Genomic DNA, 14,622 nt, shown 5'->3' on the forward strand with positions numbered 1-14,622 from the left:
CAGGTTCAGCTCTGGGACTGGCCACTCCTGGGACATGTGCCCACCCAACCATTTAAACCATAAGTTCTGTTAATGGGGAATGAACAGTTCTCAGAAATGAAATTTTGTAATCAGAATAAAGAGGAATGGATTTGGATAGGTGGAAATGGCAGTTTTTCTGTAGTTCGGTTATTTGATTTTCATGTATGTGCCCACAGAAGGAAAATGCACTTGCCTCCATGTTGAGTGTTTATGGCTCCTTGACAGAGTTCTCCCTGTAAATGAATACTTTGGCATTCTGTAAGTGTATGTGTTCACATACATACACGCCCAACGCCCACCCCTCCCCCCCGCCCCAATCATACACGTAGATCTTATGAGTTACAATAAGGTGAATTTGCCTGAGAGAAGGGTCTGCTCTGAACAACTAATCAGGTTCCAAAGCCTTCCAGAGACGGGTGATGCAAAGTCTGGACTTGAGCAAGAAAAGCCTGAGGTATGAGACCCATAGGAGTCTCCTCTACTGTTCCCTCTTGCTTTTCCCTTTTGAATTCCCACACCGATTACCACATTGTATGTGTGGTATGCCAGTTTTTAAAAAGGCCATGGCATCAGGAAGAGGTGAATTGCCCTAACAGATCAGATCTGTCATCTAGCCAGCTTTGTATTTAATGTAAATACTCTTAGAGACCTCTGACTTGACTTGCTTTTTGGGAAGTAGCACCATCCCTATTTTTACACTGTGAAAATAGGACTTTGGATGGAATTCATTTCCCAAAAATGGTACCTGTGGAATTGTGAGGTAATTTTGCAAGAGTGGATTGAGACTTTCTGGGAGACTTATACATTGATCTATTAGAAATACCTGTATCTGTCTATCCCAAGTTTAATGCTTAAGATTATATTATTATTTAAATATATCTATGCTTGTATGCATGTACTGTCCCTGGAAGGAAACAGAAGCTAGTAACAGTAGTTGCCTCTGGGGGCGAACTGGTGGCTGAAGGAAAAGTGTGTGAGGGAGACTTGCTTTTCATTATTTACTCATTAATTGTCTGAATATTGTATGATGTGTATGTATTACTTTTCCTAAAATTATGGATGAAATAAAATGCCTAAAAATCACATTATGAGCAGTTTCTTTCATCAGGAGGTAGTTTTTAAAGAGCCAAGTTCTAACTTCTGCTTAATTTTCTCATGTTTATTTTTCATTTCACCAGTTCTGGTGTTTCAGAGTATTGGGTTAGCCTTTTCTCTGTCCAGTGTGGTTTTAGTTCCATGCCTTTCTCTTGCTCTTCTTTGTGTCCTGTGCTTTCCTTTAATTTGTAGTTTTGTGTTTGTATTTCATTCAAGTTCTTTTCAATTTGGCCGGCTTTTCCTTTATCTATTTGCAAAACATTGAGATAAAATCTCTCTCTCCCAAAATAAATAAACACTAAATAAAAAAAGAGTCTTCCCCCTGGTTTTTGACACTTGTCTTTTTGGAATAAAAGCCAAAAGGTGTTTTTTTTTTTAAATGTTTTATTATTGGGGTCTTTAAATATGTGGAGTCAGTTAAAACAGAGAGTCAAAAAGAGATTAAAAAATTTCTGTGCACACTCACCAGTCTTTTGAGAAGACTGAGGTGTTCTCTCTGAGTCTTTATCTGCTCATGGGGGTTCCTCATGGGCTTTCTTCTGTGAGCTGCACCCATACTGCCTCTTCCATGCTTTGCCGTTCCAACCTCTTCAGTAGGGAAAGTATGCAGACTTGTGAAGCAGTCTGAGTCAAGAATTCTAGAATTTTATGGGGCGCCTGGGTGGCGCAGTCGGTTAAGCGTCCGACTTCAGCCAGGTCACGATCTCGCGGTCCGTGAGTTCGAGCCCCGCGTCAGGCTCTGGGCTGATGGCTCGGAGCCTGGAGCCTGTTTCTGATTCTGTGTCTCCCTCTTTCTCTGCCCCTCCCCCGTTCATGCTCTGTCTCTCTCTGTCCCAAAAATAAAATAAAAAACGTTGAAAAAAAAAATTAAAAAAAAAAAAAAAAAGAATTCTAATATTTTAAGATTTCCTCCAATCCTTTACTCATTCTTAATTTGACAGAAATATTTTTAGGTGCTTGCCTTTACCAGATCTTTCTAAAGTATTTAACTTGGTTTCCATAGTTACTACCACTCTTTCTTTTTGCTCTCAAATTTCTGGGATTTACATAATATTTAATTCAATTATATAATTAACAATAACAAGTAGAGCTGGCATAAACAGGTCTGGGAACAAACACAATTGGCTTTGGTGGGCACATGACTCAGCTGGTGGGAACAAAGGTGCAGAGGCAGCCTGGAGGGCAGCCTCCCAGGGGCTTCTGGGAACATCACTCAGGAGGGGCAGAGAGAGAGGGAGAGAAAGAATCCCAAGCAGGCTCTGTGCCACCAGTGCAGAGCCCTACACAGGGCTTGATCCCACGAACCATGAGATCATGACCCAAGCTGAAATCAAGAGTTAGATGCTTAACCAACTGAACCATCCAGGCACCCAAGGTAAGAGAGTTTTTTAAGATAAAGATACTGATGGATAGAAGAGTACAGATGAACTGAGGATAGTTTTATGTATAGTCTTCTTGCTGCAATGCTAAATTGCCATGTTTTTTTTCTTTCTAGTTGCTGCTACTACTCGTATTCTCTGTCGTGTAAATAGGATGACCAGTCGTTTGTGTGATCATTCCATGGAAAAAGTGAAATGATTAAAAACATTGTACATCCTCATAGTGATTTCTTTGTTTTAGGAAAAAAATGGGTAATAGAAGATAGTATTTGAGATTTAGACTTTTTACTAGATCCTATTCCTGAAGCCAAGACTACACTGTATGTTATCTAATGTGAGAATAAAAATAAATAAATAATAAAAAAAAAAGATTCAGAGATTTAGACTTTTTAGGCACAAATACATTCCTCTCCTATACTTGATTACCAAATACTGATCAGTTTCATTGATATTAACAGATTTCTTTAGCATAGTAACTTTTTTTGTTTTGTTTTTTAGAGAGAGAGAGCATGAGTGGGGGAGAGGGACAGAGGGAGAGAATCTTTTTTTTTTTTTTTTTTAGTATTTATTTTTAGTTTTGAGAGAGAGGTGGGGGAGGGTCAGAGAGAGAGAGGGAAACAGAGGGTCTAAAACTGGCTCTGTGCTGACAGCAGAGATAATCTTAAGCAGGCTCCACGCTCAGCACGAAGCCTGATGTGGGGCTCCATCCGACAGCACTGGGATCATGATCCAAACCAAAATCAAGAGTTGGATGCTCAACCAACTGAGCCACCCGGGTGTCCCATAGCACAGTAACTTTAAAAGAAATTAATGAGGGGGCACCTGGGTGGCTCAGTTGGTTAAGCATTCGACCTTGGCTGAGGTCATGATCTCATGGCCTGTGAGTTTAAGCCCCGTGTCGGGCTCCATGCTGACAGCTCAGAGCCTGGAGCCTGCTTCGGATTCTGTGTCTCCCTCTCTCTCTGCCCCTCCCCCACTCTGGCTCTGTCTCTCAAAAATAAACATTAAAAAAAAAGATTAACGAATAGGTATTTAATGGATACAGCGACGACTTGCTCTTTCAATTTTTAAAAGCCCTAAAGGAACAGCAGAGTAGCAATCATGGTGATAAAAATGTGTACAAATATTTGCTTATTGACTAGTATTTTATGGAAAGCTCTTCCATGTTTTCTGTCGTTCAAACCTTACCACTTCCTGTGAGGAGAGATGGTGGGGGATATTATCCCCATTTGACACATTTGTAAAATGAGCCTCAGAGGTTCAGTGATTCACCCAAGGTCCTACAGTGGTTGAGTTTCTCAGACAAGAACTCAGGAGTGTCCAGAATTTCTCTTCCAACCCACCTTTAGTCTCAGCTTAAGGCTCTAGGATACTTCTGCACTTCTGCCACTTTTCCATGCCATTTGGACAATAGTTACTTGCTTTTAGGACTGAAAAATTAAATAGACTCTTTCTTTGCAGACTACCACTTCTCACTGTTGGAAGGACTTGTTTTCTTTGTTCTGAGATATTTTTTCCTACCTTCAAAGTGTGTTTCAGCTCCAAGGAGACTGCCATGGCAGCAGGCTGATTTGGTATGGAGGCAACAGCTGGTTTCCTTGCACGTTACTAAGCTTTTATTTCTGGTAAGTTTTTTTTTTAAATTTTTAAATTTTTAATTTTTTTTTTATCGTTTATTCATTTTTGAGAGACAGAGAAGAGACAGAGCGTGAGTGGGGAGGGGCAGAGAGAGAGGGGGAAACAGAATCCGAGGTAGGCTCCAGGCTCTTACCTGTCAGCACAGAGCCCGACGCGGGGCTCTAACTCATGACCCGTGAGATCACGACCTGAGCCAACGTCGACGTTTAACCTACTGAACCACCCAGGCGCCCCTGTTTCTGGTAAGTTTTGACGAGCAGCCAGCAAGCTGGCCTCTGTTTCCTCTCGTATCACCAGGATTGTCTTTCATGTAAAAATAAAGGTACCTAGGAGAAAACCTTATACAAGCAAAACCAAAAGTGTCAGAACATGTTGGCTTATGATACCTTTGCATAGTTTTACAGATGCAGAGTTTTAAACAAGACAAATCTTTGTTTTTTTAAAAGAAACCAAAAATCCTGGGATGCCTGGGTGGCTAAGTTGGTTAAGGGTCTGACTTCGGCTCAGGTCCTGATCTCGCGGTCTGTGAGTTCGAGCCTTGCCTCGGGCTCTGTGCTGACAGATCAGAGCCTGGAGCCTGCTTCGGATTCTTTGTCTCCCTCTCTCTCTGCCCTTCCCCCATTTGCACTCTGTCTCTCTCAAAAAATAAATAAATGTTAAAAAAATTTAAAAAAAAATAAAAAAGAAAAGAAACAAAAATCATGAGTAGGCATGTAGGGGCACTGGCTAAGTTTGTGATTAACTGGCCTTTCAGGTACTGCCGTGATAGAAGAGTATTCTAAATTGGAGCCCTAACTTTCCCATAAGTGTAATGTGGGCAAGGTTTTTAGAACCCCTTTGCAGTAACCTCTCTGAGGATTGTGGAGGGTGCAGGGTACCTTTTATGCTGTCAAAACAAATCTGGAGCTGCTGGGCTGGCTGGAAAATTAGCCTTTTTATTGCCCTCTCTGTCGTTCAGTGTTTGCCAAATTGTGGTCCGGAACTGCCTGCATTAGGATTTCTTGGGGTGGGGCTTAGGATTCTTAATTAAACAAACTTTCCAAGTATTCATAGATACTTTAAGATTTGACAGCTACTGGCGCCTTTCTCATTTCCCTTATTTGTCTTAATCACAAGTAATTGAGCTACACTAAGGACAAATCACTTTGTGGAAGGGGGTGAGGAGGATGCAGGGGAATGGTCTCAAAAAGGTAGAGAAACAATTGCCATTCTCGACAGTCTCTGTTAGACTCTTGAGTCTTTCTACTGAGCGCTCTTCGGTCACACCTCAGCCTGGTCTGTTGTCTGCCCTGGTTCATGTTGTCCCTGGTTTTACGAGAAGTATTTTCATATTTATAATCATCTGTGCCCTGACTGGTCTGCCTGGCAGTCAAGAGCTCTGCATCTCCCCATCCTTGGCTTTAGTTGAATTATAAACCTTTGGATATAGCTACCTTGTCTCTAGATTGGATGTTTGAGTTCCTCTTGGCTCTATTGCCTTCTATCCAGAGGCTTTCATTCATTCATTTTTTTTTAAAGTTTTTTATTTCAATTCCAATATAGTTAACATACAGCGTTCTGTTAGTTTCAACAGAAATTCAACAATTTCATACATTACTCAGTGCTCATCATGATAAGTGTACTCTTTAATCCCCTTTGCCTATTTCACCCATCCCCCCACCTACCTCTCCTCTGGTAACCATCGGTTGGTTTGATCTCTATAGTTACAAATCAGAGGCTTTCATTCTTCTCCCTTCTCATCTTGGTCCCATATACATATACAGCACATTCTCAAATTCTAAACAGTTTTTCCCGATATACTTTTTTGCTTTTTGTTTTTGTTTATGTCTGCCGGAAACTCTCATAGTGTTAAGGTGTTCAGGTTCTTCCACGAAGCTTAATTCACTTTATATGGTAACCGAATTGTTTCCCAGGAGCAGGAGGCTTGTGATATGGAGGGAGGACAGAGAACAGTTTTCCTTCTTCTTCCTAGTATAGGAATGACTTTTTGCCCACTCCTTTTCTTCCACTAGATCCACTCTTGGCTTCTGTATTTGAAGTCAGGTGATGGAGCTCTGAGGTGAATGATGCATCCCACACACAGGAGATGGCTGATGTGTGGGGAGCTCTGGCTTGTTCACTTGTGGCTGCTGCTGCTTTTCACCCAACACCACCACTGATGTAGCCATCAAAGACCCACTGAGTTAGAAGTCAGGACTTCTGGGGTGCCTGGGTGACTCAGCTGGTTAAGCGTCTAACTCTTGGCTTTGGCTCAGGTCATGGTCTCATGGTTCATGGGTTCGAGCCCTGCATTGGGCTCCACGAAGAGCCTGTTTGGGATTCTCTCTCTTTTCTTCTCTCTCTGTCCCTCCCCCACTTGTGCTTTCTATTTCTCTCTCCAAATAAATAAATCTAAAAAAAAAAAAAGAAGTCAGGACTTCTAACTAGGTGGATCAATGCTCATTAGTTTATTCATGGAGTGCATTGGCCATTTGGCAGATTAATATGGAGGGTGACTGGCCCCATAGCTCTCAGCTTCTAGTCCAGAAAATTGGATGACATGCTGTCTGAAGATCATTTGCCCTGTAACTTTTTGGAATTTATAATCTCCTTTTCCCATTCAAGCTGGAAGTGAGTCCTAGAAGGGGGACTAGGCACCAAATAGCAAGGCTAAAGTTTTTCAAGAAATTATTATATACTTTTTGCTTCTCTTTCTGCTTATCATTGGAACAATTCTAGAAGTTGATGGAGATAGGAGGTCTTTTGTGAGGCTGAGCATGCCAGCTTTTAAGATTTATAGGCTTTAGACACATAATCTGGAAAGCAAGTGCCCATGGACATTTCTGATTTTTCTACTTCAGCTCTCTTATGTGATCCTGTGGCCCCTACAGTAGTCCCTTATGCAGGATGCTGCCACAGCTGTCGTAGTTTAGAGTGGCACCATGCACCAAGGTGAACCAAGAAAACTAACGAACTCAGAAGTGGACAAAGCTAGAGTGTCCGTGAATATTCTAGCAGAGCATCGGAGGGTTCTCATATCAGGTTACTCGCCAACTTATTAAGTGTGTCCTCCATATCCAACATTGGTCATTTAGAAAAAGAGAGTTTGAGTTTTTAGGATGCTGTATGGTTCCTAAGAGCCCACTTTACCTTTCCAGGTTGTTCTAAAGTGCTCCCAGATTATTAGGCCTCTGTCATCCTTTTCTTTCCTCTGTAGCTGTTCTCTGATAAATGTTAGGATAGAAAGCGATCTAATTAAATTCTTCATAGTATAATGATTCCCCTGAAGGTGGTTGGATTTTTTTTAAACAAATAATGCTTGTTGACTCATATCTTTAATTGGTGACATCTGAGGCAATGTATCATAATGAAGTGAGCAATTTCAGACATTCTGAACAGAAGTGAAGGGACAACACAAAAGAGGTCTGTAAGCTCTTTCTGCTTTCTCTGACTTTTGTTGCTTTTGAACTCCTCTCACCTCTGCATTTCCAAAGTGACTGTTAATAGTTTAGGGATGGGTGAGATGGGGGGTGGGTAAGACTAGCCAGGACTATTATGTATACGTTTAGGGTTGACTTTGCCACAGACAGACCTAAAAAACTATATGGTAAGAGGATAAGGCTTTTAATTAATTGTCTTGTAGTTTGCCTTAGCAAATCTCTTTATCTTTCAATACATTATGCAAGGCATTACATCAGACTCACCCAAACTGCCTATGGCATGTAAATGTGATGTGGAACAGTATAAAATTTCTAAACATTGATGTATTTGGACTAGCGTCCTTTCTTATGCATTATGTTGGAAGCAGCCCTTAAGAAATAACAAAGCCAGCATGGTGAGCAGTCTGTATGTCTCACATTGGTGGTAAGGACCAACCACATCTATTTTAGTATGATCCTGATTTTGAGTTTCTGCATTTGGAGTCGTTACCAACTTTCTGAAAGCAACACTGATTTTCACAGACTGGGAAATCTGTTTTCCCTCTTCTGGGAGTGCTGTGAGAAATGAGGCTTGAAGCTTTAAATATGGCTTTTTAGGGGCTAGCTTTTTTAGCAGTTGAAGAAGAGTTATGTCGACAATTTGTTTTCTTCCTAGTCATTTTGTTGTGCGCATTGTGGAGAAGACTAGTTAGTTGAGGAGTTAGCTGCTATGCTCATTTAGTGTTTGCTATTTAAAAATTTCCGCATTTAGATGTGGGGAGCTGTGGGGCAATTGAAATGGGATATGATTTCGGTATATGAGGCTTGTAGCAAGATGCTTTGCCCTCACACACACTGTGGCAAGAAAAGCATGAAAGTGTCGTGTTGGTCTGGTTAACCCTGCCCGGTGTGGTGAAACCATGAGAGGAGGCAGATGAAGCCCATCTTGTTCCCCAGTAGAGACTGGCGGTGGAAATGCTGAGGCTCAGGCAGGCGGTTGTGTTAAGCAGGTTCTTGGGAGCTACTTTTAGTTCTTTGAAAAATTTATATCTCAAAGCCCCAAATCTCCCTCCTGCGTCACAGCAGCTGGCCTACATTCACCAGAATATGCAGCCTCTCATCTGATATTTATGGGTGGTGGAGTGAGGCAGAAGAGAAGAGGATTTAACTATCATTTCAACCCCGGTTTTCATTTCCAAGGCTGAAAAGATTCTTCTGTGGTCCTCAGGTATGTATTATTTAAAGAGGAAAAAAGTAACACATTCCCTCTGATGTTTCACTGGACTCACTGAGTTGAGATCTCAGAGCATGTTGCTGCTAATAATTGATTCCTGCGTATTAATGCTGACATATGAGCGGCCTAGTGTGTGTGGCAGGGAAGAGCTACATAATTTAAGAACAAAGCAGAGTAAAGATTTTTTGCTGCACATGGACAGGAGGTCCTGACATATACTGAAGACTCATTTACAGCCAGACTGAACCTTTCCTGTGGTCAGGCAACACGTCTGGGAAATAGGACTATAAATAGCTGGATATTAAAATTTATACATACTACTTTCCAATTGGCTGATCTCATTTAGTTTAGGACACAAAATTGGGACCTTTTAGCAGTCTCATATTAACAGTTAAAACAACTGAAATCAGGATTCTGGGAATTGTGTACAATAGTAAATCAAAGTGCAGTTATATAAAAAAAATACTCAGCCTTTGCTGATAACTGCTATCAAAAATGAGGTTATAAATTATGTACAGTAATCCTTTTTTACAAGGCTAGTATTATATTTTCGCCTCAAGCAAAATTTGGTTTCTTGTTCTTGATGCAAAACAAGAATTGGAGGTGTTATAAAGCTTTCATCTTAGGCATTTAATTAAATTCTGCAATCTAGCATTGACCTCATACTGTTTTATAGTGAGGTAAGCTGAGCCAGAAAAAAGTCAGTCTAGTTTAAGGTGACAGTAACAGAGGCACTTGCCTAATTAAACACATTGTTAAAGGAAGATCAAGAATGAAATTACATCTGTATATTCCTTTTCTTGTGCTATGGACAAGAGAACAGATAATTTTGCTGAGATTAAAGAATAGGAGCTTCTCTGTCTTGCAACCTTAAAATTGAAGGGGAAAGCAGGAGTATGGAAAGGGAAGTGAAATACAAGGTAAGGGGAAAAAAAAAGGCAAGTTGTCTCTTGGCTGTTGTGATTCAAAATAATTAAAGGACAAAGTTCATCTATGGTGGTTGAGGCTGCTTCAAAATATGAAAGGGGCTCTAGAATGTCCCACATCAATGACAGACATTTGTCTTCCAGCATCATGGCTTTGGAAGTAGATAGAGGTCATCGGTTGCTAATTCCCAACTAACTTGGGGGTCTTTCTTGGTTTCTCGACAAAGGATAAGGTAACTAAAGTTTGGACATATTTGCAATATTATGATTTATTTGTTTACTGGAAGATCAGCTGCCAAATCCCTGGCTTCCAGAAGAGAAAACATACTAGCTAAGCACCTGTCTTAGTCTTCAAACAAACATGGTTAAGATGCAGTTGAAGTTCTATCCAAGGTGAAGAAAGACATAGTAATAAGGCACCTAGTTGGTCTCCATACCACATAAATTATATGCTATGGGCTTGAAAAAAATTACAGCTAAAGAAACTATATGCTATCTAACTGTCTTCAACCCCCAAATATTTTGAATATATTTTCTTAACAAAGTGTTTTGGGAAGCAACATAGACTGAAAGGTTCACTAAACCATGCCAAATTATGCCATACTAATCTCTTCTTCTTCTCCGCCCCCCCCCCCCCCGCCTTTTGTCCTCTTCCCTTTCCTTCTCCTTATTAGTGTTTTCTAGAAGTAAAATAAAACAAAATATGGAGATATTTCTAGATTGTAGTGAGGTAATTGACAAGATCTGTTGAGATGGCATTGTGGTCAAGATGGAGGTTTGCGCCCCGGATCATATGTTAGGTGCCAGATCCACAGGGTGCTGCCAATGCAGCAGTAGATGAGTGAGAAGTGGCCTCTGTCTGCAAAGAGCTTATAGTGTGTTGAAGGAAAGAGACTATTACAAAACAAAGGGTAGTAAAATATGTTGAGATAATGGTGGTGGGGGTGCAGGATCTTCTGTTGGATCTAATGGATCCTCAAGGTTAGGGAAGATTTGTCCAAGATAATCTTTAAGCTGTGATTTGGAGGCTAATAGCTACATTAACAGTGGGAAATGGTAGAGTATTCCAGTCATAGCCCTTGCATGTACAAGGACTCAGAGGTGAGAAGGACATGGTCTCTTCACAGACCTGAAAACCATTGAATATGGTAAGTGCATCTGTTAAGATACAAGCTTAGCTGCTGTAACAAAGTCATCCCAAATTATAGTAGCTCAAATAAGACAAATTTATTTCCTCCCATGAAGTTGTCTGGAATTGGTCGACAAGCCAGGTTGGTTAGGCAACTCTATTTCTAAAGGAACTTAGATTCCTTTTATCTTTATCATTCATTTACCAGTGAAAAACTGTTTCAAGCATCTTTCATACAATTAATGAACCACTGGTGTCTAAAGTGATAACTGAAAGTCAGAAAGAAGTCTGCTATTGGAATACATATCAAGGGGAATGGAGCCCAGACTTAAGGTTAGGGATAATTTCTCCATGGAGGTGAGAACTGAAGTAGAAGTTGGCAAGATGCAAGTTAGGAGGTGGGAGAGTTCCAGGCAGAGGGAAGAACATGTGCAGAGAACCCATGGCAAGAGGGAATATCGGAGATTTAAGGAACTAAAAATCACTGGGTATAGTATTAGATAGGGTATAATTTAAGGTGCAGCAACACAGAGACCACAAATTACAATAACTCAAACAAAACAAGTTTACTTTCCTCCCATAGAACAGCAGCTTCTAGAGGATGGATCCCTGAATAGGGTGTTTGCAATGCTAGCAGGAGTGAACTCTTGATTAGGGAACTTTAACTGTGAACTAATTGTCTCATGTTAATTTATATATATACTATATACTATATACTATATACTATATACTATATACTATATATTATATATTATATATTATATATTATATACATACACATATATCACCATCTCACTATATTTTAAGAAGTTTAGGATTTATCCAAAGGCAAATATGAAGCCATTGGAAAGAAGGGAATTAAATTTATAATTTAGAAAGGTGGCTCTCGTTTTAATGCCATGAATGAACGGGTGGGCAAGATGTAAGGCTGGGGGGCCAGTGAGGCTATTGCTGTAATCCAGATGAGAAAGGATATGGTGATAAGGATATGGTGATAAGGGATGGTTATCTGTTAGCCATAATATAGTTAATAGGCAGAACTTCGTGGAGTAAGAGTTTCTCAGAGATGAGCTATTTTAATCTATTGCTATCCAGGGCTGAAATTCATAAAATTATATGAATTCCAAGAATTTTGAATGTCCACAAATTTATTTTGATGAGGGGTTGAAAAATCAAGTATTCACTGTGGCCTAAGAATAGGAAAACGAAATAAATAAAGCAGACCTATTGTAATGTTGGGAGGTTATGGAGAACTGGATAGTACATGCTGTCTCCAAAGGGGCCAGATATCTTCAGTTCCAGCCAAGTGTTGTCATTTATAAATAAAAATTCATTGTTGCCAGATCTAATTTTTTCCCCTTTTATCTTGGGTTGTTATATGAAATCTTCTGATTTTTAAAAAATGTTTTATTTATTTTTGAGAGAGCACAAGCAGGGGAGGGACAGAGAGAGGGGGACAGAGGATCTGAAGTGGGCTCTGTGCTGACAGCAGCGAGTCCAGTGTGGGGCTTGAACTCACAAACCGCGAGATCATGACCTGAACTGAAGTCAGATGCTCAACCGACTGAGTCACCCAGGTGCCCCTGAAATCTTCTGATTTTGAATGTTGACATCTAAGTAAAAATTAAGCAAACATACGAAGTACTGTGTAGACCAACATTGTAAGGACCAAGCAAAACAGGTCTGTAAATGAGATTTGATTTGCACAGATTCATGTGTGCTTACGTCTTAATAACTGTATTAGTTTGGGTAGGCTGCTGTAACAAAGAAACCCGGTGGCCAAGAGAACAGAGATGTTTATTTCTTATGTGACAGTTCCAATGTGAATGGACCAGGTGGCTGGACATTGTTGCTCTTCGTAATCTTTTAGGTACTTCCCAAGTTGTTGTTGCACCATCCCCAAGTAGAGTGTTCATCTTCATGGTTAAAGTTGGATCATTACATCTGAATTCCAGTCCTCAGAGAAAGAGAAAGAGAACACAGATGAAGTATCTATCCATATATTCATAAAAACTCTTACTGTTTTTTTTTTTTTTATTTTTTTCTGGCATACTTCCTTATTAATTTTTATCCTTATAGACTTTTGAGCCTGGCATGATGGATTATTAGTCCTATTTAACAGATAGAAAAATGAGGTGTAACTAAGTTGTAACTTACCCAGGATCACAAAGAGAATTAGTGGCAGGACTAGAATCTACCTTGACTCCCTTTTAATAATAAAATGTCTTTGAAATGCATATGTAATACATATTTAAATAACAGTTTATTTGAATTCCTGTTATTAAAGTTCAGTCACTTACTGAAGCATGAAAACAGATGGCAATGTATATTTTTCCTCCTGGATACGTTATCATATCCCTCTTCCGAAGTATCATTCTTGTTGGCTCTTGACATCACATGGAGAATCCACAAAAGCCAACGGCCCTTCAAATATTTTGTAAGATGATTTTGCTCTGGTAGTACCAGAATATTCTTTTGTCTTAAATGTTACAGTTTAATTGTGTGCAGGAACATTGATTCCTTATAGCATGGTGTTTACATGTGGCTAGAGCTCTCAGCCTCATTCAATTTCTGTTTCTGAGAAAACTATTAGAGAGTGTCATGGCCAGAATTGCTGTCATTAGTCAAGTCACTTTTCTAGGTCTGGGTAACCACAACTGTGCACAGATAAGTGAAATTTCATTTGACAGTTTTGGGGGCATTTCACTAATACAGATCAGACAAAGCCACAGAATTTCCAGATACTTTCCAGATACTGTCTTTTGTTTTTACTCAGGCCTTTGAATGAAACATTTAAATAGTGGATTTGGAGTTCTAGAAAATGAAACATTGTAAGGATGTGGAATTCTCCTCTGGCTTTTATTAGAAAAAGGAAAAGAAGGCTTGACCATTTAATTGTGGCTGCTCTGATGAAGAATGGGCAGAACAATGAAGCAGTGATGTGTTGACAATGCCTTGGATATACACAATAGAAAAGCCTTCTGTTTTGTTTTGTTTTGTTTTGCTTTTTGAAGGAGCGTCATGTTCTGGTTGGTGGAGCCCAGGATTATAATGCCCATATACCAGGATTCTAGTTGCAGTGTTTCTGCCACTGATTCTCAGCATTGACTTTGGAAATAGCTTTCGGTTGCTTCAGGCAACAGATAATTTTTAAATGAGTGAGGGTGAGTGTGTTCTACCCCCCACATAGAGAACAGGATGGTGATATTGTTGCTTTTATGTAATTTAATTTATGTAATTAAAAAAATAATACATTTGACTTGTTTTCCGTTAGTCAATTTCCAGTAATGTAGGCACCAGTGTTAATATTTAATTAATTGTTGGATAATGCATCACATACTTCTGCAGTTGAATCATTTAAAGAAATATATTTAAAAGTCTATGTCATATTTATTGAGGGAAGAATTTGGCATATTAAATAATGGCCCAAATGATCTGGAAATATAGGTGGATATAAAGATAGCACCACCAGTACAGTCGCTGTTACCTTCATCACCAATATTAGGCTGTTGTGAAGGTTAAGTGAAATGATGTTCTCCTTTTTGTTTGAACCCTTTTCAGTATATTCCAGTATATTCCTATGCCACATAGCCATTGGGTAAGGATATGAGAAACATTAAGGAATGCATGGGAAGCTTGTCCCAAGCTGAAAACACATACTTTCTTTGATGTATCCTAAAACCATACTGTTTTATGTTTTAGCTAGCTTCTTCCTGTTTATGGTGTATTTTTTCTGACTTTATAAATAATTCTGTCTTATATATGGTATAATTATGACTCATATTTCCTCTTATGAGAACTG

General features: G+C 39.6%; 1 protein-coding gene across 4 annotated transcripts in view; it reads left to right on the plus strand.

Annotated features, from left to right (window-relative positions):
- The window catches only part of HECW2 (HECT, C2 and WW domain containing E3 ubiquitin protein ligase 2), a 371,931-nt gene that overhangs the window by 39,452 nt on the left and 317,857 nt on the right, over positions 1–14,622 (plus strand). The window contains exon 1 of one of the 4 annotated variants that reach the window (XM_060622747.3): positions 4,029–4,120. The exons of the other annotated variants lie outside the window; for them this stretch is intronic. The gene's annotated coding sequence lies outside the window, so the exon portion shown is untranslated. Of the gene's footprint in view, positions 1–4,028; positions 4,121–14,622 lie in introns of those variants that run through there. 4 annotated transcript variants of the gene reach the window in all.

The sequence above is a fragment of the Panthera onca genome, chromosome C1 (assembly GCF_046562875.1).
Source record: "Panthera onca isolate mPanOnc1 chromosome C1, mPanOnc1 haplotype 2, whole genome shotgun sequence".
NCBI classification, from domain to species: Eukaryota; Metazoa; Chordata; class Mammalia; order Carnivora; family Felidae; genus Panthera; species Panthera onca.